This window comes from Scyliorhinus torazame, chromosome 2 (genome assembly GCF_047496885.1).
Source record: "Scyliorhinus torazame isolate Kashiwa2021f chromosome 2, sScyTor2.1, whole genome shotgun sequence".
Classification (NCBI taxonomy): Eukaryota; Metazoa; Chordata; class Chondrichthyes; order Carcharhiniformes; family Scyliorhinidae; genus Scyliorhinus; species Scyliorhinus torazame.
In genome coordinates this window covers 226,884,178-226,894,177 of record NC_092708.1, presented here as the reverse complement: position 1 = coordinate 226,894,177, position 10,000 = coordinate 226,884,178, and the positions used below count along the sequence as shown (strand labels likewise).

The 10,000-nt window shown below is 43.8% G+C and overlaps 1 long non-coding RNA gene across 1 annotated transcript; it reads left to right on the top strand.

The window, feature by feature from the left end:
- Nucleotides 1-1,450: 1,450 nt before the first annotated feature.
- Nucleotides 1,451-3,967, top strand: LOC140396182 (uncharacterized). Its single transcript, XR_011936477.1, has 2 exons — nucleotides 1,451-1,637; nucleotides 3,420-3,967. It is a non-coding gene; the product is annotated as an uncharacterized lncRNA (long non-coding RNA).
- Nucleotides 3,968-10,000: the final 6,033 nt, after the last annotated feature.

The window sequence follows — 10,000 nt, the reverse complement described above, 5'->3', positions numbered from 1 at the left end:
GTTCGTAGAATTTATGTAAATGATTTGGAGGAAAATGTAACTGGTCTGATTAGTAAGTTTGCAGACGACACAAAGGTTGGTGGAATTGCAGTTAGCGATGAGGACTGTCAGAGGATACAGCAGGATTTAAATTGTTTGGAGACTTGGGCGGAGAGATGGCAGATGGAGTTTAATCCAGACAAATGTGAGGTATTACATTTTGGAAGGTCTAATGCAGGTAGGGAATATACAGTGAATGGTAGAACCCTCAAGAGTATTGAAAGTCAGAGAGATCTAGGTGTACAGGTCCACAGGTCATTGAAAGGGGCAACACAGGTGGAGAAGGTAGTCAAGCATATGTCATGCTTGCCTTCATTGGCCGGGGCATTGAGTATAAGAATTGGCAAGTCATGTTGCAGCTGTATAGAACCTTAGTTAGGCCACACTTGGAGTATAGTGTTCAATTCTGGTCGCCACACTACCAGAAGGATGTGGAGGCTTTAGAGAGGGTGCAGAAGAGATTTACCAGGATGTTGCCTGGTATTGAGCCAATTAGCGATGAGGGGCGGTTGAATAAATTTGGTTTGTTCTCACTGGAACGACAGAGGTTGAGGGGCGATCTGATAGAGGTCTACAATATTATGAGGGGCATAGACAGAGTGGATAGTCAGAGGCTTTTCCTCAGGGTAGAGGGGTCAATTACTCGGGGGCATAGGTTTAAGGTGCGAGGGGCAAGGTTTAGAGTAGATGTATGAGGCAAGTTTTTTACACAGAGGGTAGTGGGTGCCTGGAACTCGCTGCCGGAGGAGGTGGTGGAAGCAGGGAAGATAGTGACATTTAAGGGGCATCTTGACAAATACATGAATAGGATGGGAATAAAGGGATACGGACCCAAGAAGTGTAGAAGATTGTAGTTTAGTCGGGCAGCATGGTCGGCACGGGCTTGGAGGGCCGAAGGGCCTGTTCCTGTGCTGTACTGTTCTTTGTTCTTTGGGATGTTTTGCTGCATTGAGGTGCGATAGAAAAACAAGTAGTTGTTGTATTTAAGCATCCTGGCAGGTGATAGTCGATCCACTGTAGAAATGACATTAGTGTTGTTGAAATAAAGTAATTAAAAATATTTTTCATCACTCAAACCCTTCTAGAGGATAAACTATGCGGCTTGGATATTTTGAAAGGAGATCCTCTGCAGACACCTTTTGTTGAAAGCAGTTGCTCAGTGCACAGGTGGTTTGAAAGTTGTCAAAAAGGTGCAAAGGTGCAGCATGCAGTGTTTAAAATTCACATTGCACTATGTTGATAACACATCTTCATTTGTCAGCTAAAATAATGTTGGTGAGGGTGGGTGTAGTTGAAATAAATTGCTTTGTGATGTCACTTTGGCTTGTCACCTTGTCACTGTGACATCCTACTTGTGGAGAAATGATTTCTTGTGCCACTTGTAGATTGTTACACGAGGGTTAGCAGTGAACCAACTGCTCTTTCAATGTGCTTTTATTGACGTTCCTGTATTTGGAATTGACTATTTTTCCAAACAGTGTCCGGATTTGTGTGCTGTTAAAATACAGGAGAAAAAGTGTCTCCAAAGTTTCAACAAAGGAGTCACTACAGGTGTCCTAGGCTTCGTTACATTTAACACATTATTTAGTCCATCAAAGGTAACAGTCTTTGAACATTAGTTCTATTTTTATGAAATTGAGCACCTTACCCATGAGATGTATCAATGTTGGTGGATATTTCATTGTCAATAATGTAGGTTTTTAAAAAAAAAAAATAGTTTGCAGTTAGTTTAGTTGAATTGTATATTAAAGCTTATAGCTTTTTGCCTTGAGAGGTTTAGGGTGAGAGTGGAGGTCCGAATTTACAACAAAATGAGGTGGCGGCAGATTCAATCACAGCTTTAAAATGGGAGTTGGATAAGCATCTTAAGAGAGTTAATTTGCAGGCCTACCTGGGGAAAAGGGCGGCAGAGAGGAACTGTCGGATTTGTTCTTGCAGAGAGCCGGCCCCAGGCATGCAGGGCCGAATAGCCTCTTCTGTGCTGTAACCATTCTATGATTCAATAATGTGCGCCATGGGTTCCATGTCAGCAACACGTGAAGCAACGTTGGTGAGTCACATATTGCTGATCTGAAAATAGGGCAGCAAAGTATTTGAACAAAGATTAAAGAGAGAATTGTGATGCAGCAGTTTATTAATAACATTCTACACATTTCCTATGAATTAATAAGTATTCTCTCCTTTGATTGTGTAAATCTATGGTCTCAGTAGAACGAAGAGTGAAGGCTTCAGCCGAAAGCATTTCTAAAATAAACACCGGTTAGAAGAACAGGCGGGATTCTCCACCGGCGGGATGTTCCATTTTGCCATCAGCCCGGGGGTTTCCCGACAGCGTGGGACTGCCGCATAATGGGAAACGCCATTGACCAGCCGGCGTAACGGAGAATCCCGCCGGCGGGTTGAGGCAGAAATGAGGCGTGGCGGGACAGAGCATCCCGCCGCTTTTCCCTGTTCTTATTTCATTGTGTTTGTTTGAAAAACCCTTCTTTATCACAGCCCATTTAAATTGCAAAATGCACAGCCACGAGCGACACAGCATTAATTACTTGAAATGTGCATGGAACTGGCAACAAAATGTTATCATAGCTTCCAATTTTCAAATTGTGACTGATAAAATAAGTTTTAAAAATGAACACATGATTCAGGAGCTGTCTGTGTGAGGAGTGATATCATTCACTCGCATTATGATCTCACATGGCATCACAGAACTCGTCTTTTCACAAGTTTTCAAAACAGAATTCATTTTTATTTACTTTAACATGAAGGTGCTGATGGTATTTTGAAACCATATCAAAAATGCTGACAAAGTGATTTCCCCAAAGACCTATCCTTTTTTACAAATTTTGCTTTTTTAAAATTTGGAGTACCCAATTCATTTTCTCCAATTAAGGGGCAATTTAGCGTGGCCAATCCACCTACCCTGCACATCTTTGAGTTGTGGGGGCGAAACCCACGCAAACACGGGGAGAATGTGCAAACTCCATACGGACAGTGACCCAGAACCGGGATCAAACCTGGGACCTTGGCACTGTGAGGCAGCAGTGCTAACCAGTGCACTACCGTGCTGTCCCCCAAAGATATTTTCTAACTAGTCATGAAGACTACTTTGTTGTACCAATAGTGAATTATCTCTTCAAATATTACTTTTTTGACATTATACAATGTGATGGCATAATGCTGAACAATGAAATCGCTCCACACAATGACAGTCTCCATTTATGGAATATTGAGTCACTCACGTGTTGTCAATCCACCATATGTATCTAGTGTGTCCCATAATTTATGAAGTAGAACAATATTTACGTCATTGTTTAATGCATCATGCATTGCCTGGTGAATGTGGTGTACTCTTTAAACAATGTTTGTTTTCCTCACTTCAGTATTTGGAATTCACCCAGATCCGGTCTATCAACCTCCAGGACAACATGGCTAGCTGCTCGGAGCTTATGTGGTCCCTTTTCTGGCTTATTGTGCTGTTCTTTATAGGCTGGCCACTCAGTATATTCTTTGGGGGAATCTATGGGTTTTTATCACCTCTGACTACCTGCATTGGACTGGATCAGGTCACCGATGTCCTGCTACAAGGTGCAAATCTGGGCAGAACCTGTGCTGAGAATATGAGATCAAGCAAAGCTCTCTGCTAAAAATCAAATGGATATCTGCTACCCTTTCAGCGGCAAAGAAACCTTACTACAACTGTGAGCTGTCTACTTCACCACTTAGATAACTGTGGATCACTACATTTAATGCAAATAGTCACAGAACTTTACATTTCCCTTCTAACCTTCGCTGGTGGCTACAGATTTGATTGACCACTTTTACAACCCCTTTATATAGAGGTATATCTCTAGAATGAAAACAAATACATTTTAACTTATTTGTAATTAAAATGCTGCAATAAATGACCATCCTCTCATATTTTTCAAAATGTAGCTTCAATATTTGTTCAGAATTCTACTTTATCGAAATATCCCAACATATTGTTTACATGAATCCATGGTCAGAATCTGGAAAAACTTCTCCATGTTCTAGGTTCACAGAACACTCAAAGTATTAATTCTGTCAAGGACTATATGGTGAATTACCTGAAGCTAAACCATGTAATAATAGTGAGGACAGCATGAAATAAGCCACATGAAGAGTGCTTTACTTACTGTAATGCAACACTTCATGATGTATTCTGCTTATTCTACATATTATGTATTTCTAAGTGGCATTTGTTAAATGTAAAAACAAGTTATCAGCATTTTCTTTCCTCTAGATAAAGATTGTGGCACAATATATATATTATAAGTGACGATGCAATGTCATAAGTGCATATACACTGTTCGTTTACCTTTCAAGTACGTTTCCAGGCCAATCCTACCTAGATGGATGGGATGAGATGAGACATTTCTTGAGTTTGCTGGCTATATGATCTTACTCAAAGTGAGTTTAGACAATCTTAATGCAGATCCTCCTGTTTATAAATGCTCATTGTAAAATTGTGCACAGATGTACACTGAAATGGCACCTCATATGGAAAGGTCACACCATTTTCCAGTTTTGAGAAGAGTAAAATTTACACTGGTGTAGAGTCAGGAAACATTTGTGTAGAATTTACCCTCAATGTTCAAAGTTTTCAAGTGGGTTGTATGGGTACAAATTGCAGGGCTGCATGCATGGTGGGTGAAAAACTGGGCTCATTAATGCAAGTTTGTGGGGCACTACTCTACTATTGCTCCAAAAATGGCAAACACTGGGTGTGTGCATTCTTGTGGGATGAATTACTCTGAATGATATATTGAAGAGGTCATTAGTGTGCATACAGTGAACATCTGCAACAAACACACAGAGCAGGCAGACCATCATGTCAATTAGTTTGCCAGCATTGCCATCTTGGAACTCAACACTGTAGCTGCTGTCCTCATTTAATCTCGTGCAGGTAAACATGTGATCAACATCAGGAAGGACAATACCAACATTAGTTAAAGACTTCATCAACTACTTGCAGGATAGTTGCTGGTTGATTTCTTCAAGTTGTTGCTATGGTTCTACAAGTGCCTTTTACCTAATACAGTTTGAAGGTGCAAGGGTTAACAAGGGGTGGTGTGTGAGTTGCTGAAGAACTTCTTGTTGGCTTCAAGGCTTCTGCACAAACTAGTTGCTCTGAAATATGGGGCAAATAGTTTACATCTCTCTTGGACCAAAGTACGAAAGGGAGAATGAGCAGAGGTGCCACAGAGCAGTGCAAGTTGCTAGAAGAGAGAGGAGGAGGAGGGAGCTCCATATCCATGCACCTTCACCAAATGGCCATATCCCCCTAGAGTATTCAGTGAGCAATTCGTCTACCTGAAACTTAGTGAGAGACAAGGGGTGAGATGATGTCCTCATTGGAATCTACCATTTCCTGCAATCACAACATCACAGCAGGGGCAAGGACTGCATTGCCAGTGGCTATGATGGTGATTGTGGTGGTGAACTTTCTTGTGTCTGGTTCCTTCCAGGATGGACCTGGAGATATTAGCACCATCTTGCAGTTTACCATCCATTATTGCAACGGGAAGTCACTGGGATTCTCTATTTAAAGTGAGCTAATTCCATTCCATTTTTTCTTGCTAGAGTGAAGCAAGGGGAATGGGCAGATATATTGCTGGCTTCTCTACAATGCAGGCTGCCACTGACTGCACTCACATTACTTAGCAGGCACTGCTTGTCAACTCTGCCCTGTACCAGAACCAAAAGGGATTCCACTCCCTCAGCTTCCAACTGGTGTGTGACCATGGACAGCGAATCATACAGGTCAGTGTCCGATGTCCTGGCAGAGGTCATGATGTCTTCATTCTATGACAATCCTCTGCGCCAGCTGCATTTAAGCCTTCATGGCAAACCAATGGGTGGCCATTGGGCAAGAAGGGTCATCCACTTACAACATAACTCATGACTCTGGTTTGCAACCCTCATACATGGGTACAGTATGAAAACAACCAAAGCCATGCTGGCATATGCAATGTGATAAACCAGTTCTAATTTGGGGATCTATTGACCCCCTAGGGGGGGGTCTGCAAGAAGATTTCAGGGGGCCCCATCATAAATAACCTCCGGAATTTAAAAAATCAGATTTTAATGAAAGAAAAATAGATCAATGCTTAAAGGTTGGATTGAGTTGAGTAAGTGGGTGGCTCGGGCTCTGATTCAGATCTTTGCTGCTTCCTCAATATCTGTGAGATGACATTGGCAACAGGCCTCCTGTTCACCAAGAAAGAAGAGAATTGGCGCTCACTAGTCACCAGGTACAGACCTCTGATTTAAGCACTTTGTCCTCCACTCTCCTCTTGCTGGTATCACTGTATATTTCATCACCCTCCTCCCACAGTTGTTTCAATACCCCCTACCCCAGGCTAAGTGGAGCAATCGCTCTTCAACTTTAACTCCCCTAAATCCTCTCACTCCTTTAATCAGCAGCTGGGACTGTAACCCATTCAGTTCATGTATTCTGTTACTTTTAAAATCAGTCAATGCTGGCTCTGTGTACCTGTGTACATTGGTTCTATATCAGGTTTGAATTTATCTTGTTCTATTTTTGTTAATCTCACTGTCTCGATTGTCATTCAAGTAAAGAGGCAAAGAAATGTTGTGCCAACTGCAAGTAGGAAAATAGCTGCTGAGGTCACCAGTGAGTTGCTGTCTTTGTGGATGAGGTATATTGGAATATGTTAACACCAAGAAACAAGGAGCATTGATGGGACCAACAGAACTGACAGATTGTAAACTCATTTAAATATTCAAAATATTTACATTTTACCTATCATTTTCTCTTCTGCTGACATTAGTGTTGGATTAGGCTGCAGTATAGGTACAGGGCCGGGAAGATTTGGTGGAGGGCAAGAACGCTGCCTTAGGGGCTAACAACAGGAGGGGGTGACTCTGCCTCAGAGGGCAATGGGACCCGGGCAATAACAAATTTAATGGTGGCCACCAGATCTGCCATCCAATTAAGGGTGGGGGCTCGTACATCCCCCACTCCCCCTCCACCCCTGCCCCCGGAGCTACCAAGCTGATCAGAGCACCAGCTCTGTAGCGCTCAGCAATGCACTGAAAGTAGAGGCCATTACTGGGGCTGCACTTGGTGCATTAATGAACATGCACTATCAGAGGCCTGGGGGCTCTGGGGATGGCCAGGCAGGCTCAGGCAAGGTGGAGTTTGGGTTGCTCAGGGAAGGCAGCACTGATGTTCCAGAAGCAGCCATTGCCACCAGGAGGTCCAAACAGGATAGCTCCAACCCAGGCTCCTACTGGGAGGCAGCCAGGGTTTATTTGGCAGTCTTCCCATATGACAGTTGTAACCCTGCTGATGATAAAATGCCAGCAGAGATGGTAAGAATCCCTTAATTGATCACTTGAGGGGTAAAGTGGGAGACTGGGAGTCAGGTCTGCTGGGATCATGTGGAAGGAAATAGGGAGTGGGATATACCAGGATTTCCTGCAGTACTGGTTTGGGATAGCAGCAGCAACAGTAACACTGGTGACTGGGAGCAACTCTGAGAGAATTCTTATACAGAGAGTACAGTTGTTGCAGAAGGCCTGTGGGATTTGTATAAGGGAACCTCAGAAGTAAAAATCTTGAGAACCTCTGTGAAGAAGCAGCCCATTGGTGTTCTGAAACATCAATACCACTGCCGCACTGATCTGGCGGAGCCCCACACACTTGGTAGGTTAGGTATGGTGGTCTGCTGCCATATTGCACAACCACATCATCCTGAGGCGACTGACCTTGCCACCGGCTGTACAATGAGCAGCCAAGCAGCAGGAGCATGAGGTGGAAAAGGAGCAGGCAACCCAGACAGTCCCTTTCTGCCCTGTCTGTCTGTGAAGAGCACATTAGACCAAGATATCGGTAGCCACAATCACAATTCCCCACACCTTACTGTCTCTCTGTCACTACCATCACCATAATGTTCGGTGATGCACAAGGGCACTGGCAGAATAGCAGTGATGGGACAATGAAAACTGTGTCCAGGCAGGAGAGCAGGTTCATACTGCACTGAGCCAGTGATGCTCCCCTGGTGTTCATCCTGCCCTCCTGGTGGAGGACAAATTGCTGCAAAGTTGTGATACATTCAAAGTCCCTTTACACAATGTGTCCCACAGCTATGACAGTAGTAAGCTGACCTTACATGCGAGCTGTCAGAGGCTGCAGTGCAGCATTCAAATGTTACGTCGCTGTTGCTCATGTGAAATGGAATTTGCAACAGTGGCAATCAGACAATGCATCATGGTTGGATTCACAAGTGTTCAAAAAGTCTGATGCCACAACATTGGAAACGAAGGGCTCCAAGCTCTGTGCAAAGTCTTTGCCAAGTCGGTGTTGGACTATATGTGCCTGAATTTTGACCGCAGGACTCTGGCAGGTTTCCCAATGCACGAGGAGTTTGGTTGTGCATATCCATTTGCCTTCATCTGTAGGTTGCACCACTGAAGTGCTCATCTGACCCTTCTGTAACAGAAACGAGAGTTGTCACCTGCGCTATCCTTGCTTTGTACTTGCAGCCCATTCATGCCCGGTATTCACCACATGTCGATTCCATCTCTTTCTTCCAAGGTATGTGCACCTGTTCCAGCCACAACATGCCTCCCCTTTAAGAGACGCCACCTAACTTTAAACAATGTAGGCTAGCTTTAAATGGTGCAAGCGAGCCATGCTTTTGTGCCCCTGCTGATGTGTACGGCCAATGAACAGTGTGATTAGCACTGACCAACACCCAGTAACCATTTGAATGAGTAGGCAGATCTTATTCATTGTTCAAGTATTCTCATTTGATCGTGGTACCTTGGCATTTCTTTTCCAGAATTGGGACATTTCATCAGTTAAATACAGGTTCTGGTGGCTCGACAGAGCCTTTCTGGTCCAGACATGTCACATGGAGGATTTCCATTGGTGGAGGAAAATGGTCCTGGGGCCAAAAATAGGAAAATGAAGATGATTTCCATGTGAAATCAGGAAAATCTCTGCGCCGTCAGAAAATAATGAAGGAAAGTAATCAAGATATAGAATCATAGAATCCCTACAGGGCAGAAGCAGGCCATTTGGCCCATCGAGTCTGCACCAGCCCTTCGAAAGAGCACTCTACTTAAGTCCATGACTCCACCCTACCCTGTAACCCTAGCTAACCTTTTGGACACTAAGTGGCAATTTTAGCATAGCCAGTCCCCCTAACCTGCACATCTTTAGATTGCGGGAGGAAACCAGAACACCTGGAGGAAATCCACGCAGACAAGTGCAAACTCTATACAGACAGTCACCCAAGGCCGGATGTGAGGTGGTCGTGCTAACTGGGCCACTGTGGATTAAAACTGCCCAATCTTATAGTGCCCTTTGGGTTAACTGTATGCAATTCTTCCTCAGCAATCCAAAATGCCAATTTCATGCATGTGGAGCTCATATCTGACATTCCATAAAGTCAGGAATATCCCTGCAGGACTTGTTGAACAATGTTTAATAAGCTCTTGTCTGCTTGAGTCTGGAGGTTCCAAATATGAGTAATTCAACATGAAATATTAACCCTGTTTCACTCTCCGTAGATGCTGCCCGATCTGATTAATTTTCCTCGCACACCTTCTGTTTCATTCTGGAATTTCCACTCCTGGTGTTTCCTGCTCTGTGATGTCATGTGCATCCTAGTGAGTGAGAACCAGTGTGATTAAATCTGCTCAATTTTACAATCAGGCCCACTCAATCTATGCTTAATAGAAGGGCAGAATTATTTGAAAAATCTATATACCTGAATTTACTATCCAGCGTTGCAAAGAAATTCACTGATAGTTTATCATCACAGATTGTTAGCATTTCCAGTGAGCCAGAAGAGAATGATTCATGGAGCGAAATTCTCCTACCCACCTCGCCACATTTCTGCCCCGACCGGCCGGCGGGAGTCTCCGTTACACCGGCCGGTCAATGGAGTTTCCCACTGTGGGGCAGCCC